At 47.8% G+C, this 20,000-nt stretch overlaps 1 pseudogene; it reads right to left on the bottom strand.

Annotated features, from left to right (window-relative positions):
• LOC127910537 (F-box only protein 10-like) overlaps positions 1-10,734 on the bottom strand; it is a 21,266-nt pseudogene extending 10,532 nt beyond the window's left edge.
• Between the last annotated feature and the right edge of the window lie 9,266 nt (positions 10,735-20,000).

Raw genomic sequence — 20,000 nt, 5'->3', positions numbered from 1 at the left:
CCATCAACCAACCAACCAACCCATCAACCAACCAACCCATCAACCAACCTATCAACCAACCAATACATCAACCGACCAACCCATCAACCAACCAACCCATCAACCAACCAACCCATCAACAAACCCATCAACCAACCAACCCATCAACCAACCTATCAACCAACCAATACATCAACCGACCAACCCATCAACCAACCAACCCATCAACCGACCAACCCATCAACCAACCAACCCATCAACCGACCAACCCATCAACCAACCAACCCATCAACCGACCAACCCATCAACCAACCAACCCATCAACCAACCAACCCATCAACAAACCCATCAACCAACCAACCCATCAACCAACCAACCCATCAACCAACCAACCCATCAACCAACCAACCAACCCATCAACCAACCAACCAACCAACCCATCAACCAACCAACCAACCAACCCATCAACCAACCAACCCATCAACCAACCAACCCATCAACCAACCAACCAACCCATCAACCAACCAACCAACCCATCAACCAACCAACCCATCAACCAACCCATCAACCAACCAACCCATCAACCAACCAACCCATCAACCAACCAACCAACCCATCAACCAACCAACCCATCAACCAACCCATCAACCAACCAACCCATCAACCAACCAACCCATCAACCAACCAACCCATCAACCAACCAACCCATCAACCAACCAACCCATCAACCAACCAACCAACCCATCAACCAACCAACCCATCAACCAACCAACCCATCAACCAACCAACCCATCAACCAACCAACCAACCCATCAACCAACCAACCCATCAACCAACCCATCAACCAACCAACCCATCAACCAACCAACCCATCAACCAACCAACCCATCAACCAACCAACCAACCCATCAACCAACCAACCCATCAACCAACCAACCCATCAACCAACCAACCCATCAACCAACCAACCCATCAACCAACCAACCCATCAACCAACCAACCCATCAACCAACCCATCAACCAACCAACCCATCAACAAACCAACCCATCAACCAACCAACCAACCCATCAACCAACCAACCCATCAACCAACCCATCAACCAACCAACCCATCAACCAACCAACCCATCAACCAACCAACCCATCAACCAACCCATCAACAAACCAACCAACCCATCAACCAACCAACCCATCAACCAACCCATCAACCAACCAACCCATCAACCCACCAACCCATCAACCAACCCATCAACCAACCAACCAACCCATCAACCAACCAACCCATCAACCAACCCATCAACCAACCAACCCATCAACCCACCAACCCATCAACCAACCCATCAACAAACCAACCCATCAACCAACCAACCCATCAACCAACCAACCCATCAACCAACCAACCCATCAACCAACCCATCAACCAACCAACCCATCAACCAACCAACCCATCAACCAACCAACCCATCAACCAACCAACCCATCAACCAACCCACCAACCAACCAACCCATCAACCAACCAACCCATCAACCAACCCATCAACCAACCAACCCATCAACCAACCAACCCATCAACCAACCAACCAACCCATCAACCAACCAACCCATTAACCAACCCATCAACCAACCAACCCATCAACCAACCAACCCATCAACCAACCAACCCATCAACCAACCAACCCATCAACCAACCAACCCATCAACCAACCCATCAACCAACCAACCCATCAACCAACCAACCCATCAACCAACCAACCCATCAACCAACCAACCCATCAACCAACCCATCAACCAACCAACCCATCAACAAACCAACCCATCAACCAACCAACCAACCCATCAACCAACCAACCCATCAACCAACCCATCAACCAACCAACCCATCAACCAACCAACCCATCAACCAACCAACCCATCAACCAACCAACCCATCAACCAACCCATCAACAAACCAACCAACCCATCAACCAACCAACCCATCAACCAACCAACCCATCAACCAACCAACCCATCAACCCACCAACCCATCAACCAACCAACCAACCCATCAACCAACCCATCAACCAACCAACCCATCAACCCACCAACCCATCAACCAACCCATCAACCAACCCATCAACAAACCAACCCATCAACCAACCAACCCATCAACCAACCAACCCATCAACCAACCCATCAACCAACCAACCCATCAACCAACCAACCCATCAACCAACCAACCCATCAACCAACCAACCCATCAACCAACCAACCCATCAACCAACCCATCAACCAACCAACCCATCAACCAACCAACCCATCAACCAACCCATCAACCAACCAACCCATCAACCCACCAACCCATCAACCATCCAATCCATCAACCCACCAACCCATCAACAAACCAACCCATCAACCAACCAACCCATCAACCAACCAACCCATCAACCAACCAACCCATCAACCAACCAACCCATCAACCAACCAACCCATCAACCAACCAACCCATCAACCAACCAACCCATCAACCAACCAACCCATCAACCAACCAACCCATCAACCAACCAACCCATCAACCAACCCATCAACCAACCCATCAACCAACCAACCCATCAACCAACCAACCCATCAACCAACCCATCAACCAACCAACCCATCAACCAACCAACCCATCAACCAACCAACCCACCAACCAACCAACCCATCAACCAACCAACCCATCAACCAACCAACCCATCAACCAACCAACCCATCAACAAACCAACCCATCAACCAACCAACCCATCAACCAACCCATCAAGCAACCCATCAACAAACCAACCCATCAACCAACCAACCCATCAACCAACCAACCCATCAACCAACCAACCCATCAACCAACCAACCCATCAACCAACCAACCCATCAACAAACCAACCCACCAATCAACCAACCCATCAACAAACCAACCCATCAACCAACCAACCCATCAACAAACCAACCCATCAACAAACCAACCCATCAACCAACCAACCCATCAACCAACCAACCCATCAACAAACCAACCCATCAACAAACCAACCCATCAACCAACCAACCCATCAACCAACCAACCCATCAACCAACCAACCAACCCATCAACCAACCAACCCATCAACAAACCAACCCATCAACCAACCAACCCATCAACAAACCAACCCACCAATCAACCCATCAATCAACCAACCATCCAATCCATCAACCCATTAATCAATCAATCAATTAACCCATCAACCAATCAACCAACCCTTCAATGAATCAACCCATCAACCAATCAACCAACCCATCAATCAACCCATCAACCAATCAACCAACCCATCAATCAACCCTTCAATCAATCAACCAACCCATCATATCAGATCGGCAGCCCTATCTGGTTACCGTGGCGTTCTGGATGCAGCGCACGGCATAGGTCAGCCCCGGAACACGTTTCCTTCCAACCTGGCGTTTCCGTGGTTACACACGTGCACACCGCCCTTGCCGTCCCGAAACAGGCAGCGCCTCAGCACGCACCCCTGCACCGTCTCGATCAACGCCTGGGCCCCGGGGTCGCCGGAGCTCCTCGGTCAGGGTTCTCACTTCAGGGGTCAGCGAGGGGAAGTCGGGGGAGACGTCCTGGTTGGGTCTGAGGAGATGAGAGAGGCCGTGGTGACTGTGGGCCAGTCTGTAGTTTACACTGTTATTGCCTTGTCCTGAACCTTCCTCTCCTTTTCCCTCCTCCTCTTCCTCTTCCTCGTCACTAGGAGCGCTGTCGCTCCAGCCGTCCTCAATCACAGTATCCTGACACACTCCTTCCTCCCCTCCTCCTCCTCCTCCTCCTCCTCCTCCTCCTCTCCTCCTGCTCTCCGTTTCTCCTTTGCTCCAGTCCTCCAGGGTGATGGTAGCCCCAGGGGGCTGTGTGGCTCCTGAATGCCCGTCCAAGGTGTCCCCAGCTGGGCTACCGCTCCCAGGCGAGGTCCAGGATGTGGTGATTCGGCCCAGAGAGGCCAAGTGTTTACAGGCCCAGTTCCGCTCCGTCACTGGAGCGCCATCAACCGTCACGGACGCCGAATCACTTCCTGAGAAATCACAGCTATCCAACAGGCTGAGGGCCACGCCCAGGAAGTGGGTGGAGCTTCCCTGTGAGAATGAGCAGAAGCGGGCGTGGCAGGTTCCTGGCCCTCGGATCTGCAGCTGAGCTCCTCGAAATTACAGTTGTCCAACTGGACATGACCTGACGACGTCTGGTGGAGGGAGAGGGAGAGGGCAGGAGGATGTAGAGGGCAGGAGGTGGGGGGCCGGAGAGAGTAGAGGGTAGGAGGTGGAGGGAGTAGAGGGTGGGAGGAGGAGGGAGGAGGTAGAGGGCAGGAGGGAGAGGGAGGAGGTAGAGGGTAGGAGGATGTAGAGGGTAGGAGGGAGAGGGCAGGAGGATGTAGAGGGCAGGAGGTGGAGGGGGGAGGTAGAGGGTAGGAGGAGGAGGGAGGAGGTAGAGGGTAGGAGGGAGAGGGAGGATGTAGAGGGCAGGAGGATGTAGAGGGCAGGAGGAGGAGGGAGGAGGTAGAGGGTAGGAGGGAGAAGGAGGAGATAGAGGGCAGGAGGATGTAGAGGGCAGGAGGTGGAGGGCAGGAGGATGTAGAGGGCAGGAGGAGGAGGGAGGAGGTAGAGGGTAGGAGGGAGAGGGAGGAGATAGAGGGCAGGAGGATGTAGAGGGCAGGAGGTGGAGGGCAGGAGGGAGTAGAGGGTAGGAGGGAGAGGGTAGGAGGATGTAGAGGGCAGGAGGTGGAGGGCAGGAGGATGTAGAGGGTAGGAGTAGGAGGGCAGGAAGTGGAGGGCAGGAGGGAGTAGAGGGTAAGAGGAGGAGGGAGGATGTAGAGGGTAGGAGGTGGAGGGGAGGAGGGAGTAGAGGGTAGGAGAGAAAGGGAGGAGGTAGAGGGCAGGAGGGTGAAGGAGGAGGTAGAGGGCAGGAGGATGAAGGAGGAGGTAGAGGGCAGGAGGATGAAGGAGGAGGTAGAGGGAGGAGGTAGAGGGCAGGAGGAGGAAGGAGGAGGTAGAGGGCAGGAGGATGAAGGAGGAGGTAGAGGGAGGAGGTAGAGGGCAGGAGGAGGAAGGAGGAGGGAGAGGGAGGAGGTAGAGGGCAGGAGGAGGAAGGAGGAGGTAGAGGGCAGGAGGATGAAGGAGGAGGTAGAGGGAGGAGGTAGAGGGCAGGAGGAGGAAGGAGGAGGGAGAGGGCAGGAGGTAGGGGGTAGGGAGGAGGTAGAGGGCAGGAGGGGGGGGAGGAGGTAGAGGGCAGGAGGAGGTAGAGGGCAGGAGGTGGTAGAGGGCAGGAGGAGGAGGGAGGAGGTAGAGGGTAGGAGTGGGAGGGAGGAGGTAGAGGGCAGGAGGAGGTAGAGGGCAGGAGGAGGAGGGAGGAGGTAGAAGGCAGGAGGAGGGAGAGGGACTGTCACATGTTCTGTTGTAAAAAGGGTTTTCTAAATGTGATCTGATTGGATGTACCTTGTATAGGGAGAGGGAGGGTAGGGAGGAGGGAGATCTAAATGTGATCTGATTGGATGTGCCTTGTATAGGGAGAGGGAGGAGGTAGAGGGCAGGAGGAGGGAGAGGGACTGTCACATGTTCTGTTGTAAAAAGGGTTTTCTAAATGTGATCTGATTGGATGTACCTTGTATAGGGAGAGGGAGGGTAGGGAGGAGGGAGATCTAAATGTGATCTGATTGGACGTACCTTGTATTGGGAGAGGAGGGAGATCTAAATGTGATCTGATTGGATGTACCTTGTATAGGGAGAGGGAGGGTAGGGAGGAGGGAGATCGAAATGTGATCTGATTGGATGTACCTTGTATAGGGAGAGGGAGGGTAGGGAGGAGGGAGATCTAAATGTGATCTGATTGGATGTACCTTGTATAGGGAGAGGGAGGGTAGGGAGGAGGGAGATCGAAATGTGATCTGATTGGATGTACCTTGTATAGGGAGAGGGAGGGTAGGGAGGAGGGAGATCTAAATGTGATCTGATTGGACGTACCTTGTATACAATGTGATCTGATTGGACGTACCTTGTATACAATGTGATCTGATTGGACGTACCTTGTATACAATGTGATCTGATTGGACGTACCTTGTATACAATGTGATCTGATTGGACGTACCTTGTATACAATGTGATCTGATTGGACGTACCTTGTATACAATGTGATCTGATTGGATGTACCTTGTATACAACGGAGGAGAACCATGCAGGCATGAAGACCAGGTTGGACAGCCTGGCTGTGGGACACTGCTGCTCCAGACTGACCAGGAGAGCCACGTCCCCAGCCTCCCTAACCCCACCACCTCCACAGGCACCTGGCAGGGTCAAAGGTCAATATTTTCATTTAGCAAATTGCAGATCTTATTACAATACATGATACTAAAAAATACTAACAGATATTAACAGACACTAACATATACTAACAGATATATTAACAGATAGTAACATATACTAACAGATATTAACAGATACTAACAGATATTAACAGATACTAACAGATACTAACAGATATTAACAGATACTAACAGATATTAACAGATACTAACAGATATATTAACAGATAGTAACATATACTAACAGATATTAACAGATACTAACAGATATTAACAGATACTAACAGATATTAACAGATATTAACAGATATTAACAGACACTAACAGATACTAACAGATATTAACAGATACTAACAGATATTAACAGATACTAACAGATATATTAACAGATAGTAACATATACTAACAGATATTAACAGATACTAACAGATATTAACAGATACTAACAGATATTAACAGATATTAACAGATATTAACAGATATTAACAGACACTAACAGATACTAACAGATATTAACAGATACTAACAGATATTAACAGATACTAACAGATACTAACAGGCATTAACAGACACTAACAGGTATTAAGATACTAATATATTAACAGATACTAACTTATGCTAACAGATATTAACAGATACTAACAGATATTAACAGATATTAACTGATATTAACAGACACTAACATATACTAACAGATATTAACAGATATTAACAGATATTAACAGATATTAACAGATACTAACAGATATTAACAGATATTAACAGACACTAACATATACTAACAGATATTAACAGATATTAACAGATATTAACAGATATTAACAGACACTAACATATACTAACAGATATTAACAGATATTAACAGATACTAACAGATACTAACAGACATTAAGGTACTAATATATTAACAGATACTAACAGACATTAACAGATACTAACAGGCATTAAGATACTAATATATTAACAGATACTAACAGGCATTAACAGATACTAACATATACTAACAAATATGAACAGATATTAAGATACTAATATATTAACATATTAACAGATATTAACAGATACTAACAGATATTAACAGATACAAACAGATATTAACAGATATTAACAGATACTAACATATATTAACAGATATTAACAGATATTAACAGATACTAACAGATATTAACAGATATTAACAGATATTAACAGATATTAACAGATACTAACAGATATTAACAGATATTAACAGATATTAACAGACACTAACAGACATTAAGATACTAATATATTAACAGATAGTAACAGATATTAATGTACTAATATATTAACAGATACTAACAGATACTAACAGACACTAACAGATACTAACAGGCATTAAGGTACTAATATATTAACAGATATTAACAGATACTAACAGATATTAACAGATACTAACAGATACTAACAGATATTAATGTACTAATATATTAACAGATACTAACAGGCATTAAGGTACTAATATATTAACAGATATTAACAGATACTAACAGATATTAACAGATATTAACAGATACTAACAGGCATTAACAGATACTAACAGATACTAACATATACTAACAGGCATTAAGGTACTAATATATTAACAGATATTAACAGATACTAACAGATACTAACAGATATTGACAGATACTAACAGACATTAACAGATATTAACAGATAATAACAGGTACTAACAGGCATTAACAGATACTAACAGATACTAACAGGTATTAACAGATACTAACAGATACTAACAGATACTAACAGATATTAACAGATACTAACAGATACTAACAGATATTAACAGATATTGACAGATATTAACAGATATTAACAGATACTAACAGGTATTAACAGATACTAACAGGTATTAACAGATACTAACAGGTACTAACAGGCATTAACAGATACTAACAGATACTAACAGGCATTAAGGTCAGCCAATCAGTAAGTCTCCTTTAACTAGACATTATGTCATCAAGACAACAGCAGCCAATCAGTAAGTCTCCTTTAACTAGACATTGCATCATCAAGACAACAGCAGCCAATCAGTTAAGTCACCTTCAGCACCAACTCTGCCTGCTCCTCATACACCCCGGGGTGCAGTACCACCCGGTCGTACGACCCAGCGACCCCCAACGCCCCCCTCAGCGTCTCCAGCTCCAGCCCCGACCCCACCTGCCACACCCTCCTCTCCTTCCTCCGGCGGAACAGGTGAAGGCAGGCGGAGGGCTGGAGCTCAGGGTGGGCGTGGCGGGACCAGGTACGACTGGCGATGGCGTGCTGTCTCAGGGCTTCTCTCCAGGATGAGGGCTCCAGGTGGGCCGGCTGGGGGGACAGACAGAGAGACACACGGGGTTAGAGAATGTCAACGAGGACCTTTCGTAGTTCAGAGAACGTCCATCTCCACTTCAGTACCTGGGCCAGTTGGGGTGTCGAGGACACTCGGGCAGGCCCAGGCAGAGCTGTCTCCAACGGGTGTTATCCAGGGAGAGGATCAGCTCTCTCCAGGCCCTGCACACCAGGCTGCAACGGCCCAGCTCTGGGAGGGGGAGGTAGGCAAGGACCACACGCCACACCTCCACTGGGAGGTTGACACCTCTACCTCCGCTGCTGCTACTGCTTCCCCTGCTGCCCAGTGACATGGCTCTGATAGGGAGGCACCTGGGGACAGGAGGCACACAGACAGACTGGGTTACTTTAGACTCGGCCTATAGACACACACACAGACAGACTGGGTTAGTTTAGACTAGACACACAGACAGACAGACAGACAGACTGGGTTCGTTTAGACTAGGCCAACAGACAGACAGACAGACAGACAGACAGACAGACTGGGCCTATAGACACAGACAGACAGACAGACAGACAGACAGACAGACAGACAGACAGACAGACAGGCAGGCAGGCAGGCAGGCAGGCAGGCAGGCAGGCAGACAGACAGACAGACAGGGCCTATAAACAGACAGACAGACAGACAGACAGACAGACAGACAGACAGACAGACAGGGCCTATAAACAGACAGACAGACAGACAGACAGACAGACAGGGCCTATAGACAGACAGACAGACAGACAGACAGGCAGGCAGGCAGGCAGGCAGGCAGGCAGGCAGGCAGGCAGGCAGGCAGGCAGGCAGGCAGGCAGGCAGACAGACAGACAGACAGACAGACAGACAGACAGACAGACAGACAGACAGACAGACAGACAGACAGACAGACAGACAGACAGACAGACAGACAGACAGACAGGGTCATTGTGATGGTGACTTCCACTGACTATATCATGTATGATGACTGTCTTGTATTGTACATAGTTTAAACTCTACAGACATAGGCTGTCAGCTCATTCTCCTGGGCCAATGACTGGCCCAGGAGAGGTTAGAATCTCCACCCGGCACAGCCAGAAGAGGACTGGCCACCCCTCATAGCCTGGTTCCTCTCTAGGTTTCTTCCTAGGTTCTGGCCTTTCTAGGGAGTTTTTCCTAGCCACCGTGCTTCTACACCCGCATTGCTGTTTGGGGGTTTTAGGCTGGGTTTCTGTACAGCACTTTGAGATATCAGCTGATGTAAGAAGGGCTTTATAAATACATTTGATTTGATTTTGATTTGATTGGGCCAGATTACATTGTGGAACAGGCCAGCTAACATCTAACTAAAGGCTAGAGTGAGGAAGATGTTACAGTGTCTTGTCTGTGACTGAGTCATCATCATCATCATCATCAAGGGAATTTGTACCAACTAGCAACACACATCGACGGGGTGGCAACTGGCAACAACATTGGATCGTCGAGGGCGCAACTTTGTTTCAACATCGGCAACGTTCTAAGAACGTTAGAACGTTAAAACGTAAAAAATGAATGAAATTCTTTGTCGGAAAATAATAGCAACAATTTATCTACACATCTGCTTTTAGTGGACGTACCTGGTGAGATAAAGTTAGCTAGCAACCCGAATACTCACTAACGTTATTACGTCGGATTTACTACATTGTAGACTAGGCTATATTTTACATCTTACCCGTGTTAAAGTCCCTTGGATGAAGAATAGCACATCCCAGCGTGGTGTTTAACTAGGTATAAGGTTGTAATAGCCATGCTTCTTGAGATATATCGGAACAACGCCTGGTTCGGGATCAAGAATAGAAACACTGACAGGAATCAGACATTTTCCCTCACTTTACGGCAAGGCAAGCCATGGAAACCAACCAGGGACGCCCTTACACTGGGCGGGAGGGAGCGAGGGTGGGCGAGATAAGAGAGAGAGATGAGAGGGAGGATAGAGAGGAGATACAAGAGGAGAGAGAGAGAGAGAGAGAGAGAGAGAGAGAGAGAGAAAGGAGGCTGAAGACGAAGAGAACTGAGAGGGAAGGGGAGGGATGAGGAGCGAGAGGAAATAAGTTTTTGCTCAAGTGATACACACACAAAACACACACAAATACTCACACACACACTAGTGATGCGCATGTTGACTCATAACCCTCAGTCCAAACCGCGGAGAAGGCGGGTCATTAAATATTGTTTGGTTGAAGGGCGGGTGTGAGGCGAGCGGTCGGACGGGAGGCGAGCGGTCGGGCGGTAAATGAAGATCAAAGAATACCTTAAAAATCCATAACTGTCTCATTCTTGTGCAATGTATATCGATCTATAGGCTACATTGATGTTTTTCATTTCATTATGTTAGGCTATTTGGCATTAGTGCGTAAGCCTTAACTTAAAAGTGCCTAACTGTATGCGCGTCAAGCTAAGCCAAATGATTTTGGGACAGGTCAGAAAAGTATAAATCGATCCACGGAGGCGATCAATGGACGATGCGAATTACATGGGAGCCAGGAGGGGGGGGCTCCGCTCCGCTCCCCGTTAGCCCCCCTTAAATAATGCTAATTTAACCAGTCTCTTATTTGTTTAAAATGGAGTGGTAAATATGTTTTACAGTGATAAAATATAAAAAGAAAAACTTCCAAATGAAACGAACACCCCTCCACATCTGTGTTATGGTTTAAACCATTTATTATGACGTGACTGCACTGTCCACTCAATAGTGCAACATTTCGGTCTCAGCTGAGCGCCTTCAAAACGCATAGATGTTCCTTTCCACCACTTCCGCATTTTCGCCAGTTGTTTGTCATGCGCCCTTGATTAAAACAAAAAGAAGCCTTTATTCCAATTCATTCTATTTATTCATTGTTTGATTTTGTCAGTCAGCTGTTTATAGAGGCTCATTGGTTTGTTTTCCAGGGGCATTGTGGGTATTGGTGTTCACCGTACCATTCATAGCCTGAAGTACCAGAGCATTTATTTAACTTTATTATCTTCTATCGATATTAGATTTTTTATTTCCTGGATCAACTGATGATGGTCGACAATATCACGTGACAACTAGTCTACAGCTAGACACCAATATCACTAGACACCAATATCACTAGACACCAAAATCACTAGACACCAAAATCACTAAACACCAATATCACTAGACAACTAGTCCACAGCTAGACACCAATATCACTAGACAACTAGACACCAACATCACTAGACACCAATATCACTAGACAACTAGACAACAATATCACTAGACAACTAGACACCAATATCACTAGACACCAATATCACTAGACAACTAGACACCAACATCACTAGACACCAATATCACTAGACAACTAGACAACAATATCACTAGACAACTAGACACCAATATCACTAGACACCAATATCACTAGACAACTAGACACCAATATCACTAGACAGCTAGACACCAACATCACTAGACACCAATATCACTAGACAACTAGCCTACAGCTAGACACCAATATCACTAGACACCAATATCACTAGACAACTAGCCTACAACTAGACACCAATATCACTAGACAACTAGACACCAATATCACTAGACAACTAGCCTACAGCTAGACAACAATATCACGAGACAACTAGCCTACAGCTAGACTCCAATATCACTAGACAACTAGCCTACAGCTAGATACCAATATCACTAGACAACAGCTAGACACCAATATCATTCGACAACTAGCCTACAGCTAGACACCAATATCACTAGACAACTAGACTACAGCTTGACACCAATATCACTAGACACCAATATCACTAGACACCAATATCACTAGACACCAAAATCACTAGACACCAATATTACTAGACACCAATATCACTAGACAACTAGCCTACAGCTAGACACCAATATCACTAGACACCAATATCACTAGACAACTAGTCTACAGCTAGACACCAATATCACTAGACAACTAGCCTACAGCTAGACACCAATATCACTAGACACCAATATCACTAGACAACTAGTCTACAGCTAGACACCAATATCACTAGACAACTAGCCACCAACATCAGACCTACTGGGCCAGACTAGACTCAATCATAGGACCCACTGGGCCAGACTACAGACCCACTGGGCCAGACTACAGACCCACTGGGCCAGACTAGACTCAATCATAGGACCCACTGGGCCAGACTACAGACCCACTGGGCCAGACTAGACTCAATCATAGGACCCACTGGGCCAGACTACAGACCCACTGGGCCAGACTAGACTCAGTCATAGGACCTACTGAAGATATGAGTCTTCAATAAAGACTTAAAGGTCGAGACCGAGTCTGCGTCTCTCACATGGGTAGGCAGACCATTCCATAAGAATGGAGCTCTATAGGAGAAAGCCCTGCCTCCAGCTGTTTGCTTAGAAATTCTAGGGACAGTAAGGAGGCCTGCGTCTTGTGACCGTAGCGTACGTGTAGGTATGTACGGCAGGACCAAATCAGAGAGATAGGTAGGAGCAAGCCCATGTAATGCTTTGTAGGTTAGAAATAAAACCTTTAAATCAGCCCTTGCCTTAACAGGAAGCCAGTGTAGACAGGCTAGCGCTGGAGTAACGTGATTGAATTTTGGTAGTTCTAGTCAAGATTCTAGCAGCCGTATTCAGCACTAACTGAAGTTTATTTAGTGCTTTATCCGGGTAGCCGGTAGTCTAATCTAGAAGTGACAAAAGCATGGATACTTTTTTCTGCGTCATTTTTCAGACAGAACTTTTCAGAATTTTTGCAATGTTACAAAGATGGACAAAGCCGCCCTTGACATATTCTCGATATGTTCGTCAAAAGAGAGATCAGGGTCCAGAGTAACGCCGAGGACAAACCATCCACACCAGACAAACTGATATCTTTCCGACAGATAAGATCTGAACCAGGCCAGAACTTGTCCTGTGTAGACCAATTTGGGTTTCCAATCTCTCCAAAAGAATGTGGTGATCGATGGTATCAAAAGCAGCACGAAGGTCTAGGAGCACGAGGACAGATGCAGAGCCTCGGTCTGACGCCATTAAACGATAATTTACCACCTTAACTAATATGGTGAGACATTCTGTTCTATTCCTTCTATGTTCTGGAGGGGAATGTAAAGATATATTTTGAAGATTGCTGAAAATGTTTAAATGCTTTTCAGTCTATCTTGAATCATTTGTGTTATTTGATTTTCACAGATAAGTTGTCCTGACCCGTACCCAGCTCACTGTACCCAGCTCACTGTACCCAGCTCACTGTACCCAGCTCACTGTAACCAGCTCACTGTACCCAGCTCACTGTAACCAGCTCACTGTACCCAGCTCACTGTACCCAGCTCACTGTACCCAGCTCACTGTAACCAGCTCACTGTACCCAGCTCACTGTACCCAGCTCACTGTAACCAGCTCACTGTACCCAGCTCACTGTACCCAGCTCACTGTACCCAGCTCACTGTAACCAGCTCACTGTACCCAGCTCACTGTACCCAGCTCACTGTACCCAACTCACTGTACCCAGCTCACTGTACCCAGCTCACTGTACCCAACTCACTGTACCCAGCTCACTGTACCCAGCTCACTGTAACCAACTCACTGTACCCAGCTCACTGTACCCAGCTCACTGTACCCAGCTCACTGTACCCAGCTCACTGTACCCAGCTCACTGTAACCAGCTCACTGTACCCAGCTCACTGTACCCAGCTCACTGTACCCAGCTCACTGTACCCAGCTCACTGTACCCAGCTCACTGTACCCAGCTCACTGTACCCAGCTCACTGTACCCAACTCACTGTACCCAGCTCACTGTACCCAGCTCACTGTACCCAGCTCACTGTACCCAGCTCACTGTACCCAACTCACTGTACCCAGCTCACTGTACCCAGCTCACTGTACCCAGCTCACTGTAACCAGCTCACTGTACCCAACTCACTGTAACCAGCTCACTGTACCCAGCTCACTGTACCCAGCTCACTGTACCCAACTCACTGTACCCAACTCACTGTACCCAGCTCACTGTACCCAACTCACTGTACCCAGCTCACTGTACCCAGCTCACTGTACCCAGCTCACTGTACCCAGCTCACTGTAACCAGCTCACTGTAACCAGCTCACTGTACCCAGCTCACTGTACCCAGCTCACTGTACCCAGCTCACTGTAACCAGCTCACTGTACCCAACTCACTGTAACCAGCTCACTGTACCCAACTCACTGTACCCAGCTCACTGTAACCAGCTCACTGTACCCAGCTCACTGTACCCAGCTCACTGTAACCAACTCACTGTAACCAGCTCACTGTACCCAACTCACTGTAACCAGCTCACTGTACCCAACTCACTGTACCCAGCTCACTGTAACCAGCTCACTGTACCCAGCTCACTGTAACCAGCTCACTGTACCCAACTCACTGTACCCAGCTCACTGTAACCAACTCACTGTACCCAGCTCACTGTAACCAACTCACTGTAACCAACTCACTGTACCCAGCTCACTGTACCCAGCTCACTGTACCCAGCTCACTGTACCCAGCTCACTGTACCCAACTCACTGTACCCAACTCACTGTACCCAGCTCACTGTACCCAGCTCACTGTACCCAACTCACTGTACCCAACTCACTGTACCCAGCTCACTGTACCCAACTCACTGTACCCAACTCACTGTACCCAGCTCACTGTACCCAGCTCACTGTACCCAACTCACTGTACCCAGCTCACTGTACCCAGCTCACTGTACCCAGCTCACTGTACCCAACTCACTGTACCCAGCTCACTGTACCCAGCTCACTGTACCCAGCTCACTGTACCCAACTCACTGTACCCAGCTCACTGTACCCAGCTCACTGTACCCAGCTCACTGTACCCAGCTCACTGTACCCAACTCACTGTAACCAGCTCACTGTACCCAGCTCACTGTACCCAGCTCACTGTAACCAGCTCACTGTACCCAGCTCACTGTCCCCAGCTCACTGTACCCAGCTCACTGTACCCAACTCACTGTACCCAGCTCACTGTAACCAGCTCACTGTACCCAACTCACTGTACCCAGCTCACTGTACCCAGCTCACTGTACCCAGCTCACTGTAGCTCACTGTACCCAACTCACTGTACCCAGCTCACTGTACCCAACTCACTGTACCCAGCTCACTGTACCCAGCTCACTGTACCCAACTCACTGTAACCAGCTCACTGTAACCAGCTCACTGTACCCAGCTCACTGTAACCAGCTCACTGTACCCAACTCACTGTACCCAGCTCACTGTACCCAGCTCACTGTAACCAGCTCACTGTACCCAACTCACTGTACCCAGCTCACTGTACCCAGCTCACTGTAACCAGCTCACTGTACCCAACTCACTGTACCCAGCTCACTGTAACCAGCTCACTGTACCCAGCTCACTGTACCCAGCTCACTGTAACCAACTCACTGTACCCAGCTCACTGTACCCAGCTCACTGTACCCAGCTCACTGTACCCAGCTCACCGTCTGTCAACTGATTTCACTTGTAACATACGCTGACTCCTTTTGCTGTTGGGAACGTTTCCCAGATTGACCTTCTCCTGTAACATACAGTATATATATATATATGTAACAGTGCTATGATGGGGTCTAAACCCAGACTGGTCTAGGAACAGTGGGTTAACTGGTCTAGGAACAGTGGGGTTAACTGGTCTAGGAACAGTGGGGTTAACTGGTCTAGGAACAGTGGGGTTAACTGGTCTAGGAACAGTGGGGTTAACTGGTCTAGGAACAGTGGGTTAACTGGTCTAGGAACAGTGGGTTAACTGGTCTAGGAACAGTGGGTTAACTGGTCTTGGAACAGTGGGGTTAACTGGTCTAGGAACAGTGGGGTTAACTGGTCTAGAACAGTGGGGTTAACTGGTCTAGGAACAGTGGGTTAACTGGTCTAGGAACAGTGGGGTTAACTGGTCTAGGAACAGTGGGGTTAACTGGTCTAGGAACAGTGGGGTTAACTGGTCTAGGAACAGTGGGGTTAACTGGTCTAGGAACAGTGGGTTAACTGGTCTAGGAACAGTGGGGTTAACTGGTCTAGGAACAGTGGGTTAACTGGTCTAGGAACAGTGGGGTTAACTGGTCTAGGAACAGTGGGGTTAACTGGTCTAGGAACAGTGGGGTTAACTGGTCTAGGAACAGTGGGGTTAACTGGTCTAGGAACAGTGGGTTAACTGGTCTAGGAACAGTGGGGTTGACTGGTCTAGGAACAGTGGGGTTAACTGGTCTAGGAACAGTGGGTTTAACTGGTCTAGGAACAGTGGGGTTAACTGGTCTAGGAACAGTGGGGTTAACTGGTCTAGGAACAGTGGGGTTAACTGGTCTAGGAACAGTGGGGTTAACTGGTCTAGGAACAGTGGGTTAACTGGTCTAGGAACAGTGGGTTAACTGGTCTAGGAACAGTGGGGTTAACTGGTCTAGGAACAGTGGGTTAACTGGTCTAGGAACAGTGGGGTTAACTGGTCTAGGAACAGTGGGGTTAACTGGTCTAGGAACAGTGGGTTAACTGGTCTAGGAACAGTGGGTTAACTGGTCTAGGAACAGTGGGTTAACTGGTCTAGGAACAGTGGGGTTAACTGGTCTAGGAACAGTGGGTTAACTGGTCTAGGAACAGTGGGGTTAACTGGTCTAGGAACAGTGGGGTTAACTGGTCTAGGAACAGTGGGTTAACTGGTCTAGGAACAGTGGGGTTAACTGGTCTAGGAACAGTGGGGTTAACTGGTCTAGGAACAGTGGGGTTAACTGGTCTAGGAACAGTGGGTTAACTGGTCTAGGAACAGTGGGTTAACTGGTCTAGGAACAGTGGGTTAACTGGTCTAGGAACAGTGGGGTTAACTGGTCTAGGAACAGTGGGGTTAACTGGTCTAGGAACAGTGGGGTTAACTGGTCTAGGAACAGTGGGTTAACTGGTCTAGGAACAGTGGGGTTAAATGGTCTAGGAACAGTGGGTTAACTGGTCTAGGAACAGTGGGGTTAACTGGTCTAGGAACAGTGGGGTTAACTGGTCTAGGAACAGTGGGGTTAACTGGTCTAGGAACAGTGGGTTAACTGGTCTAGGAACAGTGGGTTAACTGGTCTAGGAACAGTGGGTTAACTGGTCTAGGAACAGTGGGTTAACTGGTCTAGGAACAGTGGGTTAACTGGTCTAGGAACAGTGGGTTAACTGGTCTAGGAACAGTGGGTTAACTGGTCTAGGAACAGTGGGTTAACTGGTCTAGGAACAGTGGGTTAACTGGTCTAGGAACAGTGGGTTAACTGGTCTAGGAACAGTGGGTTAACTGGTCTAGGAACAGTGGGTTAACTGGTCTAGGAACAGTGGGTTAACTGGTCTAGGAACAGTGGGTTAACTGGTCTAGGAACAGTGGGGTTAACTGGTCTAGAACAGTGGGTTAACTGGTCTAGGAACAGTGGGGTTAACTGGTCTAGGAACAGTGGGGTTAACTGGTCTAGGAACAGTGGGTTAACTGGTCTAGGAACAGTGGGGTTAACTGGTCTAGGAACAGTGGGTTAACTGGTCTAGGAACAGTGGGTTAACTGGTCTATGAACAGTGGGTTAACTGGTCTATGAACAGTGGGGTTAACTGGTCTAGGAACAGTGGGGTTAACTGATCTAGGAACAGTGGGGTTAACTGGTCTAGGAACAGTGGGGTTAACTGGTCTAGGAACAGTGGGGTTAACTGGTCTAGGAACAGTGGGTTAACTGGTCTAGGAACAGTGGGTTAACTGGTCTAGGAACAGTGGGGTTAACTGGTCTAGGAACAGTGGGGCTAACTGGTCTAGGAACAGTGGGTTAACTGGTCTAGGAACAGTGGGTTAACTGGTCTAGGAACAGTGGGTTAACTGGCCTAGGAACAGTGGGTTAACTGGTCTAGGAACAGTGGGGTTAACTGGTCTAGGAACAGTGGGGTTAACTGGTCTAGGAACAGTGGGTTAACTGGTCTAGGAACAGTGGGGTTAACTGGTCTAGGAACAGTGGGGTTAACTGGTCTAGGAACAGTGGGTTAACTGGTCTAGGAACAGTGGGTTAACTGGTCTAGGAACAGTGGGTTAACTGGTCTAGGAACAGTGGGTTAACTGGTCTAGGAACAGTGGGGTTAACTGGTCTAGGAACAGTGGGGCTAACTGGTCTAGGAACAGTGGGTTAACTGGTCTAGGAACAGTGGGTTAACTGGTCTAGAACAGGGGTTAACTGGCCTAGGAACAGTGGGTTAACTGGTCTAGGAACAGTGGGGTTAACTGGTCTAGAAACAGTGGGGTTAACTGGTCTAGGAACAGTGGGTTAACTGGCCTAGGAACAGTGGGTTAACTGGTCTAGGAACAGTGGGGTTAACTGGTCTAGAAACAGTGGGGTTAACTGGTCTAGGAACAGTGGGGTTAACTGGTCTAGGAACAGTGGGGTTAACTGGTCTAGGAACAGTGGGGTTAACTGGTCTAGGAACAGTGGGTTAACTGGTCTAGGAACAGTGGGTTAACTGGTCTAGGAACAGTGGGTTAACTGGTCTAGGAACAGTGGGTTAACTGGTCTAGGAACAGTGGGTTAACTGGTCTAGGAACAGTGGGGTTAACTGGTCTAGGAACAGTGGGGTTAACTGGTCTAGGAACAGTGGGTTAACTGGTCTAGGAACAGTGGGGTTAACTGGTCTAGGAACAGTGGGGTTAACGGGTCTAGGAACAGTGGGGGTTAACTGGTCTAGGAACAGTGGGGTTAACTGGTCTAGGAACAGTGGGTTAACTGGTCTAGGAACAGTGGGGTTAACTGGTCTAGTAACAGTGGGTTAACTGGTCTAGGAACAGTGGGTTAACTGGTCTAGGAACAGTGGGGTTAACTGGTCTAGGAACAGTGGGTTAACTGGTCTAGGAACAGTGGGTTAACTGGTCTAGGAACAGTGGGGTTAACTGGTCTAGGAACAGTGGGGTTAACTGGTCTAGGAACAGTGGGTTAACTGGTCTAGGAACAGTGGGGTTAACTGGTCTAGTAACAGTGGGGTTAACTGGTCTAGGAACAGTGGGTTAACTGGTCTAGGAACAGTGGGGTTAACTGGTCTAGGAACAGTGGGTTAACTGGTCTAGGAACAGTGGGTTAACTGGTCTAGGAACAGTGGGGTTAACTGGTCTAGGAACAGTGGGTTAACTGGTCTAGGAACAGTGGGGTTAACTGGTCTAGTAACAGTGGGTTAACTGGTCTAGGAACAGTGGGTTAACTGGTCTAGGAACAGTGGGTTAACTGGTCTAGGAACAGTGGGGTTAACTGGTCTAGGAACAGTGGGGTTAACTGGTCTAGGAACAGTGGGGTTAACTGGTCTAGGAACAGTGGGTTAACTGGTCTAGGAACAGTGGGGTTAACTGGTCTAGTAACAGTGGGTTAATTGGTCTAGGA

Source organism: Oncorhynchus keta, chromosome 21, assembly GCF_023373465.1.
Source record: "Oncorhynchus keta strain PuntledgeMale-10-30-2019 chromosome 21, Oket_V2, whole genome shotgun sequence".
Lineage (NCBI taxonomy): Eukaryota > Metazoa > Chordata > Actinopteri > Salmoniformes > Salmonidae > Oncorhynchus > Oncorhynchus keta.
This window is presented reverse-complemented; position numbering and strand designations above follow the sequence as displayed.